The 23,151-nt window shown below is 47.8% G+C and overlaps 1 protein-coding gene across 5 annotated transcripts in view; it reads right to left on the bottom strand.

Moving 5' to 3' along the window:
* EIF4G3 (eukaryotic translation initiation factor 4 gamma 3) overlaps positions 1-23,151 on the bottom strand; it is a 143,144-nt gene that overhangs the window by 101,941 nt on the left and 18,052 nt on the right. The window contains exon 1 of one of the 5 annotated variants that reach the window (XM_042022169.1): positions 4,423-4,871. The exons of the other annotated variants lie outside the window; for them this stretch is intronic. The gene's annotated coding sequence lies outside the window, so the exon portion shown is untranslated. Of the gene's footprint in view, positions 1-4,422; positions 4,872-23,151 lie in introns of those variants that run through there. 5 annotated transcript variants of the gene reach the window in all.

The raw sequence follows: 23,151 nt of genomic DNA on the forward strand, positions 1-23,151 counted from the left end.
TTTGCCTCTCTTCACCCAGTGACTCCTTTCCTCATCCACCCACCAAAAGAAAGGGCTATCAGAGGGATGGGAGGTTTTGAGGAGCTGCTGCAGGGTGACTTGAAGGCAAATTGCAAGAGTTTTCTTAATTGTAAAGGTATTGTGGAAATCCGGGGGAGGGTGGGAAGGGGAAAAAACTATGCACAAAAATACCCCACAACAGAATCTGGTTTACCTGTGGAATGAAACAGGGGGATGCAGGGATCCAAAAGAATAAAAAAGCCTGACTTGGGTAACACCGTGCAGCCTCACACAGACCTAGGCAATACCCAACGCCCATGGAAATTTTCCTAAATGCTGAAAAATTTTCCTAAATGCCACAATCAGATTTCACCTTCCTGCTGTTTACATTTTACACATCAAAATGTCATGGGACATGAGAACAGCTGGATTGACTGAGGCTCTTGCACACATGGAAAGACAGACCTCACATGTTAATACAGTGGGATAACTCAAAAAGAAAATAAAGTCACGAAAACACTTCTTGGTTTTGTTCTAACAAGGAAAAACACATTGCTGAGTTAAATTCTGAGCCCAGATTAGTTTGAGTTGAAATTTCAAGAGACTCTTTGCACCCCAAGTTTGATCTCCAAATAAATGCTGCTGCCCAAAGCTTTGCAGGGACCAACATCAGTGACAGGACAGACCCTGCCAATGCTGACACAACTCGACAGCCCCCCCCAAGCTCCACAATCCCAACTATTCCCCTTAAAATGCACCAAATGTTAAGGCTGAAGTAAGGACTATTCAGACACAACCTGCTCTGCCCCTGCCGACTGCTCACAGCACATCCCAGCTGGATCAGCTCCTCCTCCAGCAGTGGTGAGGCAAATTTACAGCATCAGAAACACAGAGACAGAATTAAATTTACAATCTCGCTCTACTCTGGCTCTGAACTCATCACTAAAAAGCTCCTGCTCACCAAACAGGCTCAGAAATTGCTCTAAAACTTCTAAGTTTTGTTATATATTCAATGTTTGAGCAGCAGACACAATAAAAGGCTGCTTGATGGGATTACACTGGGAAGAGCCCAGCCCTGACCTTAGCACCACCTTTGCAGGGAGGTCCTCGCCTGTCACCCTGGCAGGTGACAGGGGACAGCCCACGGCCAGCTCCAGGACAGGAGACCAGGAACAGGATCCGGCCCCGCTGGTGCCCAGGCTGGTGCCCATTCACCCTGTGTCTCTTTTTGCCTTTTTTTTAACGAGGGCAGGAATTTGTTTGCAGGGTCTAAAGCTCATCTGCACTTCGCACATCTGCCAGCTCAGGCCCGAGTGGTGTCGTTCGATAAACAGAGAGGTTTTTAACAAACAGACAGGATTTAAAACCCTGACTCAGCCAAACAACAGCAAGATTTATCACAAACTTCAACAGAGCCACTCACAGCCTTCACCCCAAGGATCTTGCACTCACCCCCGAGTTTTGGAAAATAACAACAAAAAAGCCAAAATCTGGGAGAGAAGGATTAAAAACACACTGGAAGATGGAATGAAAACTCCAATTTCCTGCTGTAGCACCATTCCCTCTCCCCCAGAACATCCCTATGACAGGGATGACAGCCCGAGGCCCGGGACGGAGCTGCCCCCCTTGTGTCACAGCTGAGATTTCCCATCTCCAGGCACTCCTGACAATTCATTGAAGCAATCGCTGCTTCAAAAGGGATCATTCCTGAGTTTGGAAAAACAGTTTCATCCTTGACAAGGTTGGGATTTATTTTCTTATTTTAGAACTTATATAAGTCAGGAGGAAATAATCTCCTTTGAGCAGAGCAACTGCTCTTTTTGCACCCAGGAAGAGCTGCCTGAAGGAAGGAGCAGTTCTGACGGATTTGCAGAGTTTGGAGTCACTGTTTAAGATCTCTCCTAGGAAGGGATGATTCTCATCAGATCCAAAAGAAACCTTTTTAAAATCCTTTTTTCCAAAGGACTTTACCTGGCCACAACACTGATAGGAACAAAATGCCTTAAATTCTAGTAAGCCTTAATGAAATAATGGTTGGAGAAATTGATTATTTCCAGCATCCAACTTGTGGCATCCATAGACTGACTCTCTGCAAGAAGCTGGGCAAGTGGAAAGGGTCCTGCTTCCCTGAGAGGAGCTGAGCAAGTGGAAAGGCTTCTGGCTCCCAGCAAGCCTCTTGGAGCTCGTTCCTGCTCCCCAGTGGAAACCACCACCTTCCCTCTCCCTGCCACAGGAGCCTGTCCTGGGGTAACAGCTGCTGTAACTGTGGGAGGAGCAAGCCAGGGTGACAGCAAAATTCATCATGACTTGTGCTAATGAGGCTCTTTTCCTAGGAATGGGTTAAGTGACAGCACGGATACTCCACCAAGGGAGATGAACGGGTCAGGGCAGGCAGGTGGGAAGCAGAACCTCATCCAGCAGCATCATCCCATCCCATCCACACCCACACCACCCCAGGGCACTCACTCATCTGCTCTCACACAGAGATTTTGGTGCCACCGGGGCTGCACATCCCCAAATGCAGCACAAGCCTTGGGATCGCTGCCCTCAGGTTCCTCAGCACACCCAGGCAAGTGCAGAAGTTGAAGTCCAGCCAGCCCAGCCCCACTGCAGCACTGGATTCACCACAGCCAGGAACGCCAGGATGCACTGAGTAACTCAGACAGCTGTTCAGTGTTACTACCCTGCCATGCTGAGATCAATCCAGGAGCATCCTGTGCCCTCCCTCTTCCTCCCCCATCCTCCTCCCCTATATCCTTGCCACCCTCATCACCGACTAGTGCAACTATGCTCTGAAATGATCCAGGAGGGTGGGAAGGGAGAGGGAAGGGGGGAAAAGCAAAGATAATCCAAACCTCACACAGTTTTCAGAGCTCCTTCCACAGGGAGAAAAGACGAGGAGAGCAATGAAGCAGAAGAGCAGGAGCAAAGAGACCCTCCTGAATCCAAGGAGAACCTCTTAAAGTACCATCAAGGTGGTAAAGTGGAACTGCAGCCTCTGCTTTGCTCATGTCAGGCTGAACGACTCCTTAGAGCTCTCCCTGCTCCATCAGCATCATGCCAGGATCCAGGAGAAGGATGGCAACCCTGGCAGTACCAGCGCTGGATTCTCCTCGTCGCTGTTCAGGGCTCATTAACTCATGAAATATATATTCAAAATCTCACCTAAGTGAGACACTTCTGGCAGATTCATAAAGGCAGGCACAGATGCAGTGGGAGTTCCACCTAGTCCCCATCTGGCTGCAGCAGTGATTACAAGCTGGGGAATTTCGGGAGCTATTATAGACCCAGTGGGAGAAGGAATGCCAGCTGGAAACCAAACAGAATTTTCCTGGAAACCAAAAATCTCCCTAAAAAGAGGAGGATCTCTGTTAAGTAGAGAGCCACAGCCACACTCTGAGGAGAGGGGAATATGTGACTGCTCTGTAAAGCGATTAAGAAAAAAAATCCAGCCTGGAGCTGCTGGAGCAATCAGTGACACTGCCAAATGCTGAGCAAAATGACAGCAGGAATTCCTTGCAGAAATCTCCTCCTTATATCACACTTCTCTGCTTGTTCCAATCATACTACAAAACTGCAATTCTACGAGATTTCTGTGTGCTGTTACAGCCATGAATGACCTGGGAACACACACCAAAATCAGCCCTTCAGCAGGAATTTGTACAGGTTTCTCTGCTCCACCGAGATTGGAGGCAGAAAGAAAGAACATTATTTCATTTTCTCCCAAAATGGATTCATTTTCCCTCGAATGGTGCTTCTCACCTAAGCTCATTTCAGCAACTAGCAACCATTTTACCCCAAGCATCGCTGGCCTCTCCTCCCCTTCCAGCTCACAGCTCCGAGGAAGTGCTGTTTCCCAGGAGTAAGAACACCCGCGGTACCCACGGGCGCCTATGCAAACACCTCACACCAAACCATTCCAGAACTCCTGATTTTCATCCCTGCCCAGAAACGGAGCCAGTCTCCCACCGGCTTCCCCAGGGTTATATAATCCCCACACGTGTCCCTGCTTGTACCAAAACTGTGCATTAAAAAAGCCAAGGAAAAACCATCAAGCAAGATTACAGAAGGGCAAGAAACTACATCAAATTTGAGCATTTCTTTCAGCTTTTTGGAGCAAGGAATCTATAAAACCCCTCCAAGCATGCAGGGATGTGACGGCAGGGAGCTTTACAGGAGCGTGTTTCTCCTCTGCAGCCTCTTCTCTATTCACCATGCAATTAAAATGCAGGAGGTGAACATCCCAACAGCAGAAACACTTCATTGAGCCAGCTGGGAAACCGGACAGCTCTGAAAAGGTTCAAAGGGAAAAGCTCTGCCAGTCATAGCACCTGGAACTTCCCCGGCATCACCCCATCCTTCCCAGCTCCACTGTCCTCCACTCGTGGGGCGAAGCCTTTTGTTCTGCGTGCTCGGTCCTACCTGGCAGTGAGCTCTAGAGAGCTCCAGCAGCGAGATCCAGGGAGCTCCAGCAGTGAGAACCCAGAGAGCTCTGGCAGTGAGATCCTAGAGAGCTGTCAGTGAGATCCCAGAAAGCTGTCAGTGAGATCCCAGAAAGCTGTCAGTGAGATCCTGGAGAGCTGTCAGTGAGATCCTGGAGAGCTCTGGCAGTGAGATCCTGGAGAGCTCTGGCAGTGAGATCCCGGAGAGCTGGCAGTGCTGGCAGTGAGATCCCGGACAGCTCTGGCAGTGAGATCCCGGAGAGCTCTGGCAGTGAGATCCCAGAGAGCTCTGGCAGTGAGATCCCAGAGAGCTCTGGCAGTGAGATCTTAGAGAGCTCTGGCTGTGAGCCGCGTCCTGTCCCGGCATCCATCAGCAAAGCCCATGGCCATATCCCATCACAGCCACATCCCATCACAGCCACATCCCATCACAGCCACATCCCATCCGTGCCACGCCAGGCTGGCTCCTGAGCTCTTCCTGCCCATCCCCGCGCAGGCAGAGCTTGAGCTCTTAAAGAGGCAGCACAAGAGGGGACTTAGCGAGGTCTCGGTGGGGTTTGGTACCCAAACACTTCAATGCCACTGAAATCTCGCTGCTTCCCCGATTTTTGTGCTGTGCGTGCAGCAGAAAAGGGATGGGAGGCAGCATCATGCTCTTCTTAGCAAGTTGATAGGGGATAATAATCAAGCCAAGCTTATAAAGGAAAGGATAAGGGAAAAAGATGAACTCCCCCACAGCATGGAGTGGTTGGAAAGCTGCACGGCAATGAATGAGGAGCTCAGAAAGCATCAGTGCTCCCTATCAGAAGGAGAATTAAATCACAGCACAAACTCCTCAGCAGGAAATTTTGCAGCTTGTTTCCCCTCAGCTTTCATCTTGCTACTCCCAAATACAGCACCACGAACCCCTTTACTTAGCAACTACTTCAGCAATCAATTTTCCCTTCAAAACCGATTCCTCTTTCGACAGATCGCATTTCAGAAGCCCGAGGAAGGAATGCTGGCAAAGCAAACTACAGCCTTTAAAAAACAAAACAATAACAAAATCCCAAAGCAAACTCCACCAAGTGACACATCACATGGGAAAAATTAAAATATATAAGATCAAAACAGTGTTGTCATCTCTCCATGCTGAAATATGACAACCAAACTGACTTCTTCCAAGGAAAAATAAAAGTCAGGTTACAAAGCAAGTAACTCCAAACTTAGAGAAAGGCAGGACTGATGTTGCCGGGGTGACCATAATTCAATCCTCCTGTGTATCTGCAGAATCCAGCCCCTAATTACAGAGGCCCACACTGATTTCCCCCATTCCCTGTCACCTACACGTTTTCAGCTCTTACAGGACTGGAGCACCCTGACCCTTCACAGCTGAGCCGCTCTTGCTCATAACAGATGACAGACAATTAATATTACAAAAATCAAGACCAACATAATTCAAGGACCTTGGAAAACATTTAAAGACCCCACCTAATAAAATGCTGACCCTCTCTAACCCTTTCCCTTCCTCCATCCAATGACATATGCCATCTCCCATCCTTGCAGAGATCATGTTTCTTTTCAGGGTGTGTTTGGGTGGGGTTTCTTGTCTGTTCAGGGGGTTTTTTTGCTGGTGGATTCCTGACAAGGGGATCAGCCCTTTTGGCTGAGTCTCAAAGGAATGAGGTGGCCTCTGTATGAAAAGAGTGCTTTTACTTCCGTTTTGTCAGCTGGATGCAACTGCTCTTGCACAACGTGATGGGATGTCAAAACAAAGCACAATTCCGAGCCCTGACTATACCACAGGTCAAGCCCCAATGGAGCACTGGTGTTTCAGTGCTTGGTGTTTATTGTTATTATACCAGGGAAAAATAAAATACAACTTTTTGCTGGCATGAGCACTCAGGAATGTATTAAGAGCTGCAGGTGACGAATTCCTTAAAAGCCCACGGCAGCTTTACACCAATACTTAATTCTGATCTAAGGACTGTTTCTGGCAAGTCAAATGTTTTAAAAACAGAGGAACACAATAAAAAGTGTTTGCGAAGTGGCAAAAATGGGGTTCATGGTTTAAAAGTACTGAGATTTCTAAAAGAGCAGTACATCATTCCTGTGAAGAGAAGCAAACCTCCAGGGTCCACCACTTTCCAAACAACTTATCCCCAGAAGGATCCGATGGCAAAAGACATTAATAAGCTTGTTTCAACATTTTATGGCCCAGTATAAAGCTCCTTAGTGCCACATGTGTAGTCAATGTTCACAGCCCAACAGCCATTTATCAGACATATAAATTGAAAGTGGATCAATGAAGTGTTTCTACAAACAACCTCTTTAATCCTTCATGTATTTTGTGTATTAAACTGCATCACTGAATTCTCTTTTAAGTTCTTGTTTATGGGCTATTTTATACTTGGAACAAAACCTTAAACAAGGTATTTATCTTCTCCTTTTGTACTAGAAATGCACCTACATAAATATTGTTGATGTTTCACCACTCCTTTATTGCCTCGTTCAAAATCCCCGACTGCAGGACCTGTTCTTTGCTCCCCAGATGAACTCTGAGATGATAACTGGAAGTTATCATCCTGTCCATCCCTCTGCATTAAGTGCTCCTCATTAAACCATCCTCCCCAAGCTCTGTCTGGATCCAAATGTTACAGTGAGGCTTTCCCTGCTTATCCCAGCTTATGCCATGCTCTAAATGAGCACTCTCTTCCTAACAAAATTTGCCTCGAAATACATCTTGAGCTTTTTACCTAATTATGTATCATTAATCTCAGCATCAGCTTCCAAATAATCCCAAACACTGCCTTTCCCTGCTGTCTGCCACACAATGTCCCCTGAGCTGTGCTTGCACGGAGCTGAATGGGAACAGGGAGAGTTTCCCAAAGAAAAGGGGCACACAAATCCCAATGAACCTCAATGCCTGTCAGAAGACAAGCTTTCCAGGGCCGAAAATTGCAGCTTGAAAGGAAAATGTGACCTTCAAATGCTCACTGAACAGCGTGCTGTCCCTCTCCTTCCCCCAGCATCCTGCTGCTATTCAGATTCCAGCTCCTCTCCCTTCGGGAGTCCCGACATGTTTTGGGAATCTGCGGATGCGGGCGTTGGCACGTTCGACAGCGCGGCCGAAGAGCCCACCTGGCACATCCCCAGCCCTTCTGCCCGAGCAGCCACTGCAGCAGCCACAGCCACAGCACACGTCCTGTTTGTACCCGAGCACGTCTCCGAATCCTCCAACTCACATCCTCTTAAATCTCCATTCCACAAAATATCCCAGGATCCCAGACTGATTTGGGTTCTGAGGGTCCTCAAAGCCCATCCAGTCCCACCCTGTGCCATGGGCAGGGACACCTTCCACTGTCCCAGGCTGCTCCAAGCCCCATCCAGCCTGGCCTTGGACACTTCCAGGGATCCAGGGGCAGCTACAGCTGCTCTGGGCACCCTGTGCCAGGGCCTCCCCACCCTCACAGGGAAGAGTTTCTGCCCAGTATCCCATCAATCCCTGCCCTCTGGCAGTGGGAGGCCATTCCTCTTTGTCCTGTCAGTATCTGTCTGTATAAAAAGCCCCTTTCCCCTCATCCTTTCCCTTCCGACTTTGGTCCACATATGATAATCTCACAGTCAAGCCAAACGGGAATGCCAGAGGAAAGCTGGGGGCTAGGGGGAAGATAACAGAAAAAAATCCCTTTGTTGCAAATGATCTGTATTCCCAGCATCCCACTGATTCCATGATGCTTCCAAATACAGACCAGCAATATTGGGAGCACCAGCTGCAATAGTTCCACCTGCAGACAAGCACCTAATTAGCCAGAGCTCATTACTTCCAGGCTCAGTTTTGCATCTCTGAATTAACCAGCACTGAGACAGCTCACCCACAATAAATCACCCCAGACCTGGCCTCACCCCGCACGGCTCCTCCCGGCGCGGCTCCGGGGGCTGGCAAGACCTGGGCCCCAGCAAACGCCACAAACCCCAAATCAATCCTTCTGCCCAATACAAACGGGTTTCTAAGGGCAACCTGATTTTGTTAGTTCATCTCTGTCTCCCTCCAGTGCAACCTCAGCATGGAGGCAAACTGGCTGTTTTCAGCTGAGACCTGGAAAGGTTGTTTGGGGTGGAAGAAACTGTGTCTAAACCCTGCTAATCCTGCTGGGATTTTCCTTGAAGCGGGGTGTTGGTGGGTGGGGGACGGGTCTGGAGGCGATGCACGGAATATTTCTGTAACTGTGAACTTTGAGGTGTATTTTTAACACTCCCAGAAGTGGGTTTTCACAGCACAGCCTGAATAAGGTTAAATCCAGGTTTGAACCAAGCTGTGAAATATTAGTAATTACCAAAAAAAAGCCACAGAGGCTCGCTGGGTCATGCCTGTGCCAGCTCAAGTAACAAGGTGAACAGTGCGCCAGGAGAGCATCTCTTGCTCAGCTACAGACAACTTCTCACCAGCTGACTTGTCCTCTTCCCTCCATAAAACACCGGCCACTTCCAAATTTTTTCAATTCACATTCTATTCTCAAAATATATGGACTCTTCTAAGAGATGAAAAAGTCAATACATCTCATCAGCTCCCTTCAGCTGGAAATCATGGCATTGCCACGGAGAGGCAACAGCATCATGGGGAAAGTACCGATGTAGCCCTAAAATTCCACTTAATTTTAGGAGGGTTATTTATGATTGTACTTGCCCATGTTAATTGAAACTCCCATTAGGCTGCAGGAAACAGGCAACGCTCAGGAACCTGGAGCAGCCCCATTTGTCTTCCAACAGTCCCTCCTGCTCCGAGTGATTCCTCACGGATCTATAGCCAGAACTCCAGGCCAGGCACCTTATAAACAGCCCAAAATATTGAGGTGGGGAAAAAAGGCTTAACAAGGTGAGCCCTGGAGACTCCAGCTGAGTTCTGGAGAATCGACTCTAAGTTAGGGAGGACTTTGGTGGGCCAACAACCCACGGAGATATTCCAGATGAGGCCTGTACTCCAAAATGCACCCAAAGAATTGGAAGCAGAGCTGTGTTACGCCAGCAGCACGCACACCCAGCCAGCTCAGAACAGCTTGGCCCCAAAAACAGAGCCCAAAACTCCCAGGCAGGGCAATGCCTGGAAGCTGGGCTCATGCCATGTGATAAAGGGCTATGTCTCCTAAAATTCCATTAAATGACTCCAGATCTCTGCTGGAGCTGTGCTGCTCTCAGCTTTCTGCCCAAGGAGAGAGCCTAGGTGTGGGAATGAAGGATTTTGGTGCTGCTGCTCTTTACATCCACATATTAAAGGCAAACCTGGTTTTTTGTTTGTCATCTTAAGGTCTACACCAAGACATCATTTCCTTATTTCTTAAAACAAGTACCAAGTGATCAAAACACAGGGCCAGAGTACTCAGAGTGTGTTTGTAAGGATCCTACAACATGTAAATGCACATTTACAGGTGATTCACAGGTATATAAAAGCAGGGAAAGAAAACCTGCCTCTCCCTGTTGTTGTTTCAGGAGACCTACACGTTCCCAGGCACCAGCCAAGTGTGGGAATAAATCACATCCAACATACCCTAGCGAAGGTATTTGTCACCCTGCTACCACAACTGGGGTGACTGTTCTTGGAGAACCCACTTCCAGATGTCTGGGAAGTCTGTGGGTCAAGAAACCATTGAGGCTTCCAAAGCAGCAGGACAAGGATGGGAAAGGAAATCATAGAATGGTTTGGGTTGGAAGGGACCTTAAAGATCACCCAGTCCCACTCCATGCCACGGGCAGGGACACCTTCCACTATCCCAGGTTGCTCCAAGCCCCATCCAACCTGGCCTTGGACACTTCCAGGGATGGGGCAGCCACAGCTTCTCTGGGCAACCTGTGCCAGGGCCACACCACCCTCACAGGGAGGAATTTCTTCTATTTATCTAACCTAAATTTCTCCTCTTTCAGTTTGAACCCGTAACTCCTCATCCCACCACTACAGCTCCTGATGAAATCAGCTTTTAAGCTGTTCCCTCCTTACTACACAACTTCCCATCACTCAGTCCCTCCTCCCAGACCTTTCATTTTTGCTTTTAAAACTCCAAATCCAGCCCTAAGTTCCTATCAGGGGACGAGTCAATTGGGAAAGAAAGCATCTGCAGCAGCTGGATGCTCTCAGAGCTATCCCTGGGCAGCTCCTAGCAGAAAAGAGAGAACAGACAAGCCTCTGCTCTCAAGGCTCCTGAGGGCACGGGTAAGCACCGATGGCACCTACAAGTCGTCAGGTGGCATCAGAGGAAAATTACTGTCAGGAAGGTGTAATCCAAAGGGCAGGATCCTGCAGGCATGGATGGAGAGGAGGTGGAGGATTAAGCTGTCACCTGGGGGAAGGCTGCCCCATGAAATGCTCCTGGTGTAGACTGCCTAAGCACATCCCTGCATAGGACTGCAGGGATGCAGTAACCCCAGAGCGCTGCTGAGGCAGATCTGAACATAACCTGGTGATCCTAAACATCAGAATCATGGAATCATTAAGGTTGGAAGAGTCCTCCAAGATGACGAGGTCCAACCACTAACCTGGCACTGCCGTGTTCACCACTAACCATGTCCCCAGGTGCCACATCCAAACGTTTTTTGAACACTTCCAGGACTGGGGACTCCACCACTGCCCAGAGCAGCCTGTGCCAGTGCCTGACCACCCTTTCAGTGAAGAGATTTTCCCAATATCGAACCTGAACCTCCCCTGGCTCAACTTGAAGCCACTTCCTCTCATCCTGTCCCTTGTTCGCTGGCAGGGGGTGGGACTGGATGAGATTTAAGGCCCCTCCCAGCCCAAACCATGTTTGGCTTCTATATAACCCAAGAACTTCATTCAAACACAAGAAACCTTCATGATTCCTGATGAAGAAGCTTTTCCAGACATCCTCACATTCCGAAATAATTAGCATTTTAGTGGCAGTTCACAAGCCTAAATAGCTCAGCTGCTTCTTTTAATTAGAAGATTTTTATGCAGCTATTACACCCCTGCTATTCCCTGAAATGAGACAAAGCTCTGAAGCTCCCCTGCCACCCAAATACTTATTTTTGTGGCCCTGACAAAAATAAAATCCCTTAGTGTCAGCCAGCAGACTGCCTACCTCTACACCAACACCTCACCTTGCTGCCGCCCTTCCAACACAAAAAAAATCTCATCTGTCTATTCAAGTAAAATGAAAGTAAATAAATAATACTAATTATAATAATAACAACAACAATAATAATTTATCGTGCAAGTGACTTAAGTCACTGGCTGTTACTATTTTACATGGCTCTTACATTGCACATCTCATGCCTTCAAAACACAAGGGGCAATCCTGGATCAGAACCAGAAAAAGCTGGGAAAAACCCCTCCATCCTGCAATTCCTCCATCAATCCATGCCTGGGTGGCCAGGTAGGGAAAGAAACAGAGACTTCAAAGGTGCTGCAAATAGATCTAAAAGATGATCTTCCCCTTGCACCCCCCACCTCCATGGAGTGTCCCTTAGAAACCTTCTGGAGCCCTGTTAATTACAGGGGCAAGGGGGAATAATTCCAGGTCATGGGGTAGCCCCAGTGCCCCTGGGAAAAGGGAAGAAAACAAAGGCATGGTTCCCTGAGGGCACAGTGCTTCCCTAGCCCCTGCCACAGGCACTGGGGTCAGCTTTCATGGGATCCCAAACCAAACCAGGCACCCAACATTGGCACCCACAGCTTCTGCCACCTCCCTCAGCAAGGAATAATGTTCCTCAGAATGGACTAAGGATCACAAGATTCCTTGGTGAACCAGCTCAGCCTGGTGATTCAAGAGAAAACTATTTTTTTTTCCTGGCTGGGTGAAGTTTTCTGTGGATTCCGTGAGCTGATTTAAATCACCAAAGGCTCACATGATCATCACTTCTGAGACCAGGGTAAAGACAGCCCAGTCAGCAAAGGCAGATCCACTCTTCCCACTGCAGCTCAGAGGGACATCTCTCATCCCAACATGAAACCACATCCATGAAAGCACCCCCAGAACATCCCAAAATCCACACTGTGAACCAGAGGCCCGTGCCTGTCTCAGCTGGGGCAGAACTCCCCATCCTGCTCTGTGGCTTTGCCTCTTTTGCATTCCAGCGGAGGGACTGGGTATGGCTACGCACCAGGCTCTTCCTACACACCATGCTCTTCCCTCCTTCCCTGCTTCCTCATGTTTCCACACCTCCACGACAGTCGTGCTGGAGCCAGGAGAACGGCCCCGAGGGGCCACAGTGGATTCTCAAGCTATGAGGAAGGAAGTAAAGCAATGGGCGTGTTCACACCAGCTGGAGTCACAAGGAGCCCTGTGATTCTCCAAGATTATTTTAGTCCTTCATGTGAGATGGCAGGGAGGTGAATCTTGGTAGGATGCGGCTCATTCCTGAGGGATGGAGTCTGTGTAGGTGAAGAGAAGTGGTGCAGAGCAAATGAGCAAGAACCAACACAGACACCACAAGAACCACTTGAGCCTCACGCCAATATGGGCCCCCCAGGACAGGACACAAAACTTGTCATGTATTTACTAAAGAAAAAATAAGGAAGTATGTGGGAAAAGCAACACTTTATCTGAGAACAGATTTCCCTCTGCTTCCCTTCAACACTGAGATTATTCTCTATGCTACTACCTGATTTGAAGGCTTCTAATTCTTTAATTAGCAATTCATTTCAGTGCCATTAGTTCATTAGCACACTGAAGCTTTCAGGAGATGTTTTACATACCACCTTGAATGTGTCAGCTCTTGCCTTCCTTGGAAAGACACTTTGGGAAGGGCACCCTTCCACCCGGAGCTGTGTCCAGCAGCGCACGATCCCATCCTGTTCTATGGGATGGGTCCAAATCCTGCAGCTCCACCCCTACGAATGCTCCCAGTATCGTTTAAAAACAACACCCAACTGCTACAGTCACAAGCTGAGCTGCAATGGGTGTCTGGGATCTGTCCCTTCACAGCCCCCTGACCAAACACCACGTGCAGTATGACCCAAGCGGTGACCGTAATGCAGGAGGGTGTTTGGAAGGCAGAATTCCAAGGGAAGACAAGTTTATGCAGGGGTCAGGCTGCAATTTCACGTCATCTGCCAGGCGAGGGGCTTTAAATTATTCCTTTTTCTGGCTTAGGGATTAAGTGCTGTGGGAAAGGAGATCACCAGCACTGAGAACAGGGAGCGAGGAGAGACCACGAACAGAGTCCAGCCTGGAGCTCATGAATTATCCCCTACCCCTTAGTGTGGAACAGCATTTATAGGAAGTGACACTAAGTGGAGCATTGAGCACTAATTTACACCCAGGGAATCTTTTTAATGGACATAACAAGAAAAAATAACAGTCAACACCGGAAAAAGGTAAAATCAAGGAATCTACTATTGAACTCCAGGCATGAAGTCTCGCAATTCAAGATATGGGGCATTCCCACCTGGCACAAGGAGCTACAGGACACATGTCTCCATGCAGGCAGTTCCCTCCAGCCATCTGAGGACTTCAAAGCAGAAGGGAGGGGAGGGAGGAGGTGACCATTTGCGTTTAACTATAAAGTTCTTTAGCAAAAATTCATTAAGGTTTTAGCCTAATGGAACTAGAGACAGAAGGCTGCAGTCCTCCCTCATCCCTGTACAATGAAACCAGGAGATAATTGTCATTTAGCCTTCTTCCATGCGAAAATTATGCCCGGAAGCTGGTGTACATCCACAGCATCAAACCTGTGGCTGCTCCCAAGCTCAAGTCCAACGTAAGTCCATATATAATCTACCTACATAAGTGACCAAGGAACAAGACTTTTTAAAACATCCCATAATACCACAGATATGTGGCTGCTACTCAGCCAGCTTCCTCTTTTTTGTGATAATTTCGTATGAAGGTCCTCAGAGGAAGCAATGATGGTATTGGAGGACAAACTGCTTGTTAAGGAAGGAGCTTCCAGCTCGTGCTACTTCAGCGCAGGAAGTTTTCTGGCACAGCTTGAGAAAGAGTAATTCAGCAGCAGCTTGTGCAACTGGCTGCACTCTGCTCTAAGCTGATGAAGTGATGGTGTTATCTGGGATCCCAAGCCCATGCCTTCCTTAGCTGAGGGGGTCCCTCGAGCTGGGAGGCAGCTTTGAGGTCCAGGATCCCAAGGAGCAGCTCACCAGCACTACCATGGGGTGCAGCTCTTGGGAAAGCTCCCAGGACAGGGGAGATCACACCAGGAGTTCCCTCACAGAGCCACAGGAACAGGGACAAAGATCACCAGGAAGCATTTTGGGGCATTTGTCCTCAGTGTAGCAAGGAACCATATCCATCACTAGAGGGGTCAGGCACACAGATATTTACGCCATCACTGGGAACCTCCATGCTGGAGGTGGAAGTTTTATGCCCGTTTTACTGGAGATACTAAAGCCTCTTAAATTCAGGAACAATTAAAAGCATCCTCATGCTGCACAGCAAAAAATACAGAGCAATGTAGATTTTTAAGCAGATTTAACTGAATACAGTTTTCCTGGATGCCTGAAGTACCACATGTGGCTTTTCCAACAGTTATCACATCCCTATCTGCATAAAGAGCTCTTATTTCATAATCTTCCATAATGCTTTAAGATGAAAAGTGTCCTGCCCTTCCCATTTCTCCTGAGTCATCTCACTTTTCGTGCTCCTCTATTTTCCCAGCAAACGCCAAGGTTACGACGCACTAAGATTCTCCTGGGCAAATGGTGTCATTTGAGGGCACAAGAACTGAGAGGTGTAAGAGCCACTTATGCAACCGAGTGGCTTTAATGTAAGCCAGGAGTATCGGAGGTCAGCACTCACCTGGGCAGCACAAACACAGCCCTGATTTTCCAAGGGAGGAAAAGCTTCTCTGGATCAGACAGCAGCACAACACCCCCCCCATTTCCCGTGCAGTTATGCTGTTGCTACCAGTAAAGTAACTTTTCATTTCCCCAGACAGTGCTGAAATATAGTCCTTAAATATTGTACAGGAACAGCAACTCAGGAGCATTTCTAAGGTTTGCATCCAAGTTTGGACAAAGTCCTACCTGGATATTTGCATTATATCAAATAAAAGGGATGGATTTACAACTTTTCCACCTATGATTAGAACCCAATACTCCTTTAAAAAAATAAAATAGGGGCTTATCACGAATACCTGCAGCATTTTTGCCCCAATTCTGCCAGCAGAAGTTTCACTAACCATATCCTTGGATGGATGTACAAGTCTGTACCTGTTATGTAACATCAGCTGATGTTTCCTGCAATTGGTGCTGAGTACAGGCACAGCCAGACCTGCATCCCTGAACACTCCAATCCCCCAAAATCATCACTTTTTTAGCAACAAATGATGAGAATGTAAAAAAAACCCCAAAAACCTAGCTCCCTCAAAGCCAGGCAAATTCACATTTAATCTAAAGCACTTTGGTTAAGTCTGTGTCCCTTTGGCTGAGTCTGTTTACTTAAAAAAGGAATTTTTAAGGACTCATAGACAAGGAGTTTGCAAAACTGCAGAGATAACTGAGTTCTCCTTAAGGAAAAAGAGATGCTGTAAAATTCCAAAGCATCCAAGCCCAGCTAACCCATGGAGCTCTTCAGAGACCATCCCCATTAATTAACGTGTGCTAAGCTGAGCTGTTCACAACTTCTCACACACGTTCACTAAATGGATTGACAATTCACTTACAGTAAATGCACGTGATTTCAAGATTTACTTAAGTAAAGGTCCGAATTTTTATAAACCGCACGCACTACCTGTGGATTTGTGTGAGGTTTCTTAGGGTCATGGATCAGAGTTTGCTTGAGAAGTTGCTTCTCCAGTTAAGTGGAATATTAAGCATGCTGCCTCTCCATATTTTAAATATAACCAAGTGATTGTATCCACATCCTGTGATGTGTTCCTCCATATTTAAGGGCACAGAGCCAAGAGAAAGCATTTTGCAGGGTCAGCTATTTCATCAGCCATCCTCACTTTTACGTAACACACTTTCTTCCCTTTCATCCCACGGGTTATTAATCTTTCCCCTATTCCGATATAACCAACGGCGGTCTTGAAGGGGAAACCCAACTGGAAATCCCCAGAAGGAGCTCCAGATCTTGAATTCCAATTCATTTAATCACACTTGCCATAGCCTGAAGTACCTGGCCTTGGTTGCATAAAAAGGCTTTTTCCTCTTGCTGTTTAAGTGGACACTTCCATTTGGGTTGACTCACACCCAACGTGCCCAGAGACGCTCCTGAACCACCACGGTGACCCCATACAAGGCCTTCTGTAAAAATAAGAAATCAAAAAGCTTTTGGGAGGCCAAGTGAGGATCTGTGCACAGAGGAAGGACAGAGAAGGCTGTTTTCCAAGCACAAGTGGGTGCTCAGCCAGGTGGGTAAATGTAATCTTGATCTACACCTTGCAGTGACAGAGCCCCGTGGCAGCAGGAAGCACATTGTGGCTTGTAGGGCAGAGGGGAAAAGCCCACGTGGCACTACTTTAAGGACCATCTCTGTCACGGGTGGGGTCACAGAAACCGTCACAGGTGAGGTGAGGTGCTGCCATGGCACCTAAGGAAAAGCCAACACGTCTAAACACTGGCTGATATGTACCATGGCAAATCCCAAAGCAATCCATGCATGATCCCACAGACAGCAGGGAGTTACTTTCTGCTATTTACTAGAAAAAAAAATTCCCTGTTATCACAGAAAAAGGCGTCCTGAAAAAGAAAAATCCTTTAGGAATCTCCTCCCAATTGAAGGGATTGGGGCAGTGAAGCTTTGACTGTTATTGTTGCTTCCAGGGTTAAAAAACCCTCCACCTGAGGAAAGCCTCATCCCACTCAAACACACCCCACAGGCTTCATCCTCTCCTGTTTCCTTAACAGAAGAGCTGGTACACATCCAGGAAAGCAGGGGCTCTTGAATGGAAAAATCCGAGCACTTTTTAGGACCCTCTGAGTGGCGCTGGAAACCTGAGATGAGCTGAGCTATGGACACACCCACACGAGGTCGTTTACTGCACGGCAGGCGCAGAGTTGGGACCAGCAGCCAAGAGGAGAAAGAAACATTAAGGCACAGAACAGTGCTCAAGCAAAAACAGTTAAAATTTCACCATACAGCTCCTATGAAATAGTGAAGAATTAATTTTATTATGGATAAGCTGATTGCCACTTTGATTATTTTCATTTTATGTTGCTTGACCTGATCTGCTCCTTTGTAAAGAGTTGCTGAAATCTACACTGAACAATCAGCTTTCGCATGTCTTCCCAGCTCCTGAGTCTCTCATACTCTCGCTGCAGAAGAACAGGGACTCCCATGTGAGCAAAAGTTAATAATAACAATAATAATCATCATCATCTCATTTTTTCCTTCAATAGCATTAATCCCCTTGGCTCTGGACATCAGAGGAAGAGCACTTGACTCCAGAACAGAGCTTCTGTTTCGTGACGTCTGTAAGAGTGTCAGAACCGGTCCATGAGTAACGACTGTGATGTGTCTGCCTGAGCCCAGCTGATCCCCACGGGAGTCAAGGTCCCACTTGGAGCTTCCATGCAGCCCTGGAGCACATCTGCTCCCCAGCCGCCAGCCAACCCCCGAAGCACAGTGACCAAGCGCATCTCCCAGACCCTATTTCAGGATTTTTGCAAGCCCAGGGACATCTCCTCCAACCTCCTGGAGGTGGAGCAGGAGGAACAAGGCATTTCGGAACTTCCCAAGACTGTCACAGCAAGAACAGTGAGAAACAAGGTTTGAAAACCAAGCTGAGCGAGCAGTTGGTTTGCTCCTCTTAAATTGCAGCTCCTGCCCTTTCTCCTCCTCCATCATGAACCAAGCGACAACCAAGGCTGGGTTGAACACCACCGCTGCTCCATCCAACTCACTCCAGTGTCCACACTGGAGTAGAGGATGCCCAAGTCAGCCTTCACATCCTGACCTAAGGAACTTTGGTCAAGGGCCTGGAGTGCCAGGACAAGGGGGAATGGCTTCCCACTGCCAGAGGGCAGGGATTGATGGGTTATTGGGAAGAAATCCTTCCCTGTGAGGGTGGGCAGGCCCTGGCACAGGGTGCCCAGAGAAGCTGTGGCTGCCCCTGGATCCCTGGAAGTGTCCAAGGCCAGGCTGGATGAGGCTTGGAGCAGTCTGGGACAGTGGAAGGTGTCCCTACCCATGGGATGAGCTTCAAGGTCCCTTCCAACCCAAACCAGAATCCACTGCATTCTGCCCACTTCTGAAGCCTGATAATTTTTCACACTGCTCAGCCTCCCAGGATGAGGCGTCTACATTGATTTGGGAGCAACCCCACGGAACGTGGCAACGCTTTGCTGCCTGAATTAAAAGACTCAGCTCTGAGCCTGGCACTTAGATACTTTGCAGGGTGAGTAATGAGCAGCAACTAATGACTCTCTGCTCATCCCCACCGGCAGAAGAGGCCCTGGGATCCTGCCTTCCCCTCATGGCCTGGGGCCTCCCAGTCTCTGAATGAAGAACTCCCGACCCAGCCTGCGCCAGCTTCCGGGACTCAGGCTCTTCAATACCTCCTTTGAGGTCTGACAGCTGACTCGCTCTTTCTTTGGAGAGATGTGGGTGATGGTAGAGCATAAGAAATGGATTTTTATGGCATTTGGGAAGAGAAAAAAGAAACCTGGGGTTCTCATCCCCCCAAAAGCTTTTGAAAACCAGTAACTACTTAGTAAAAGGAACAAACAGCAGTGCCAGATATTACTTATACACCTGAACTGTGGTTCCCTACCCCACTCCCTGCACTGATTTTGGCATGAGGTCACAACAAATCACCTGTATCCCCACAGAATAAATCTCCATGTACCTATTTCCAAGGAGGTTCAGACTTTCAAAGGAAAAAAACAACAATGTAAAGAGACCGTGATGAAATGAAACAGAACCGTGTGCATGAAAAGTACTGTGAAAATTAGTAAGAGGGTGTGAAAAAGCAAGTTCGTATTTATTTCCTAGGAGAAGAGCTGGAGCTGCAAACACACGGATGGGAGGGGAAATTAAGGAAGAGAAATGCAAGAACCTGAACAAAAAGGAGAGCTGATCCAATTCTTTCAAAGGCCAGCAGCTGGGTGCAAATGCAGTCACTCTCAGTACAAGCCCCACAGTAAAACAAAGGAGCAGCTCCTCTTCTCACCCTCTGACTCATCTCCTGCGTTCCATATCAGGGAAACAGAAATCCCCAAAATCAGCCCGAATAGGAAAGCGACCACTGCCCCAGCTCCAGTGGTGTTTTCATCACCACCCAAGTCAAACACACACATTTAATGTGCTGGGTTCTTCCACCCTGGGGGCCTCCGCGGGTGCGTTTGCCAGGTCAGCTGAGCCAGTATAAGAGGCACACAATTGGATTTTATGTTTTTGGATAGCAAAGGCTTAAGGGACTAAAACAGGGATTGTCCTTTCCCATGGCTGATGGAGGGACAAACTCATGTAGTTTAGAGGGTCAGCACCACACAAGTGTGGTCAAGACCCCTCCTAACTCAGCTACATCAATCCCCTCCCAGACATCCCGGAGCTGCTTCCCACCTCTGCACTCTGACAACACTCCCACTATAATTAATTATCTGATTTAAGAGTTTCAGGCTGACGGTTCTGCATTACAAAAATCTCTCTTTACTCAAATCTAATCAAACTGAGGCCGAGTGCTAGTGTTTTAAGTCTGGAAGTGCAGCCTCGTCTGTCTGAGCATGGCACATGCCTGTGGAAATCATCACAAATATGCAGCGCTCTAACATCAAAGACAGGAAAAGAGAAGTAAAAAGGGCACCCAAGGTCAAAGCCAATGCCAGGGCTGCTAAAACCAAGGCTTCTGTTAGGAAAAAACCTTCCTGAAAGACTTGCAGAAGAAGGTGGCAGATTTCCTCCCAACAGAAAGAAAACAAAGATCAGAAAACCTGCATTTCAGCAGCCAGAGCAAAGCCATCGGGTGGATTTGTGCCACAGGTGATGCTGAAACACGCTGTGGTTTGTGTGGCTTTGGGGGCAGGGGGCATTAGAAGAGCATTCCTCGCTTCAGTCAGGGTTAAGTGTGCCAAAACCTAGCTCATTTGGTCCAGTCCCGAGGTCCAAACCCTCTACCACTGAACCAAGAAGAGTTTCACTCACTGAAAATGCCAAGGAAACAACTGATTTTTACTTCGTTAGGTAAGTTTGAGCATAAATTTTAAAGAAACTATTAAGAAAGGACAATTTGAGTGTTGTCTCATGGACACATTCCACACTTTTTAAGCAAAGCAAAGGCCCCAAAGGCTTCAGATTCATTTCCCTTTTGATTTACAAGCCCCTACATTTATTAGCCTTCTGGACACGTGGTGAGGCTCATCTTTTGTACAGGAAATTGGAAGGAATTCAGACAAGGCTTTAGTTAAACTTCACACTCCCCCTATTGGGCTCCACTGCCACACAGGGATTTTACCCCAGGCACTGACTTCCAAAGCTAAAAAACCCCCAAAAAACTAGAACCAGACCCTCTGACAAGAATAACAGAATTAAGCTGACGCTTACCAAAGCACAAGGAGTGTTTGCATTGTATGGCTGACCACTTGTGAAGTTGTTTCTGGATAAAGTAACCCCTTCTGAGTAATTAATGAAATAGCAGTGCTTTTTTTGGTCCCAGAATTCCAGAATGGTGTGGGTTGGAGGGGCTCTTAAAGCTCATCCTGTTCCACCCCCTGCCATGGGCAGGGACACCTCCCACTATCCCAAGCCCCATCCAACCTGGCCTTGGACACTTCCAGGGATGGGGAGTTCACTGCAAGATGAACTGCAATCCAACAGATCCACATCCCTCCAGACAGGCGGCAAAGAAACACCAGCCTAAGGGACTCTCCCACCTTCCATCCCCGTGTTGCTGTATCTATCTGAAGTTGGTTTAATTTATTTAAGACTGTGGATCTTCAAGCCTTCAAGTCCTTAAAAACGAGCACACGCAAGGACGGGTACTTTCTATCGGCGAGGCACGAGCTGGCTGGGGGAGACTAATGAACAGTCCTGTCCAGGGTTACTTTTTCCAGCTTGAAAGTGTATGCTCAGCAGCCATCTATTGAGAAGTTTAAGTCATTCTCCATTTGGGGAAAAAAAAAAAATATCAGTCATGCTCCTTTGACAAGGATTTCTTCCGTAACTCACTCAGGCCCCTCCATGTGTCTGAACACTGGTTTTCTCCCCTTTTGTCACATATTCACTACAGAGGGTTCTGTTATCCTTTAAAAGGTGCAGAGATAACAGCCTCACTTCCCCCAGTTCCACAATTCATGTTCCAGTCAGGGCAATAGTAACCAAAGATGACACAGCTGTACATGCTATTAAAAATTGGTTCAGAATACCAAAACACCAACTATTTCTAGAAAAAACAGCTGCACTGAGGTGCTTTGAATCCTGCAACAGCCTTTGTGGTCATCTCTCAACTGCTGACGCTACCTCATTTGCACAATCAAACTCATCTCTGTCCTGTCCTCCCGGTTTGTTTCACCCAATAGTGCATTTGATTTTGGGGCACAACCCCTCCAAAACCTGCCTGCCTTCATGATAAGAAACAACCATTCTCCCTCCATCCTCACCCCCAACAACAATTTAGATTTATTTTTGTGTTTGCATGCCTGCTATGCACCAGTGCTCTCCATCAGCTGCTTCCTAACAGTTTTTTTCCAGGAATTAATTCCATAGTGATGTTTCATAATGATTAGAGAGCATCTTTCAGGTTTATTAACATGGAATTGGAAAAGCAGCTTTTCTTTTGGTCAACTCTAGGCACTGGTAGGAAATGCTGACCCAGGAGATTCTCCTACCTTCCATCCCCATGTTGCTGTATCTATCTGAAGTTGGTTTAATTTATTTAAGACTGTGGATCTTTAAGCCTTCAAGTCCTTAAAAATCACAACCCCCTCACACAACAGGGTCAGTCTGGGGTGATGCCGAGCGAGTTCCCAACTGTTGCACAGCACCCCCCGACTCAGCACTGCCACTTAGCAGAACAGCTGTTTTAATAAGCGCTTACATCTTTAGCTGCCTAATGCAATAACAAAATTAAACAGGACAACATGCAGCCTAATCCAGCAGGGTGGGGGAAAGCCAGTTAGTGTTCCCAGGCACTGGAACGAGGCGCCGGGCTGCGCGCGCAGGCACTGCCGCTGCCCCGCCACGCTCCGCTCGGGCACGGATTTGCCAGGATCTGTTTACACAATCCACTTTTCCCTGTGAAAGGCATGAAAGAAAATACTCTGAGGAGAATCTAAGAGGCAACACGTTCTCTCTGCAGCTTTTTGCAACTTTTCCTGCGAACTGAGCAAACAAAATGAATTCACAACTATCAGTGCTGCTCCGGAGCTGCACTAACAATGAGCGTGAGGCTGCCCGGGGAGAAAGGGGGGACTGAGCACATTAACAAAAGCCCAGAGTGCGCTGGCTGTGGCGAAAGCCGGGGCCTGAAAGGCTCCTTTGTCTCTCTGGTCAATGCAAACCCATTCAGCGGCCGATAGACAGCAGAAAGAAAGTGAGGGTGGGAGGAAGAAGAGTCCTGTCTCTTTAGAGGACAGGCTGCGAGGCAGAGCAGGGACTCGCATGGACACAGAGCAGCGTTCCAAGCGCCCGTAAGCCCGGCATTGTGCAGAACAAATGCCCACTGAGGACACGCTCTGCTCGCACCCAACCTTCCTCAACCAAGGGACACACATTCCAGGAACTGGACATTCAGTCCCCAAAGAGCATCCAAGTGCAATATAAACAGTAAGCTATAGAAAATAACCCCCTATTTCTGAGTCTGCTGGCTTTTCTGCAATCCCTTCTTC

This window comes from Corvus kubaryi, unplaced genomic scaffold (assembly GCF_017639235.1).
Source record: "Corvus kubaryi isolate FWS band 111438036 unplaced genomic scaffold, C.kubaryi_AGA036_p1.0 37189, whole genome shotgun sequence".
NCBI classification, from domain to species: domain Eukaryota; kingdom Metazoa; phylum Chordata; class Aves; order Passeriformes; family Corvidae; genus Corvus; species Corvus kubaryi.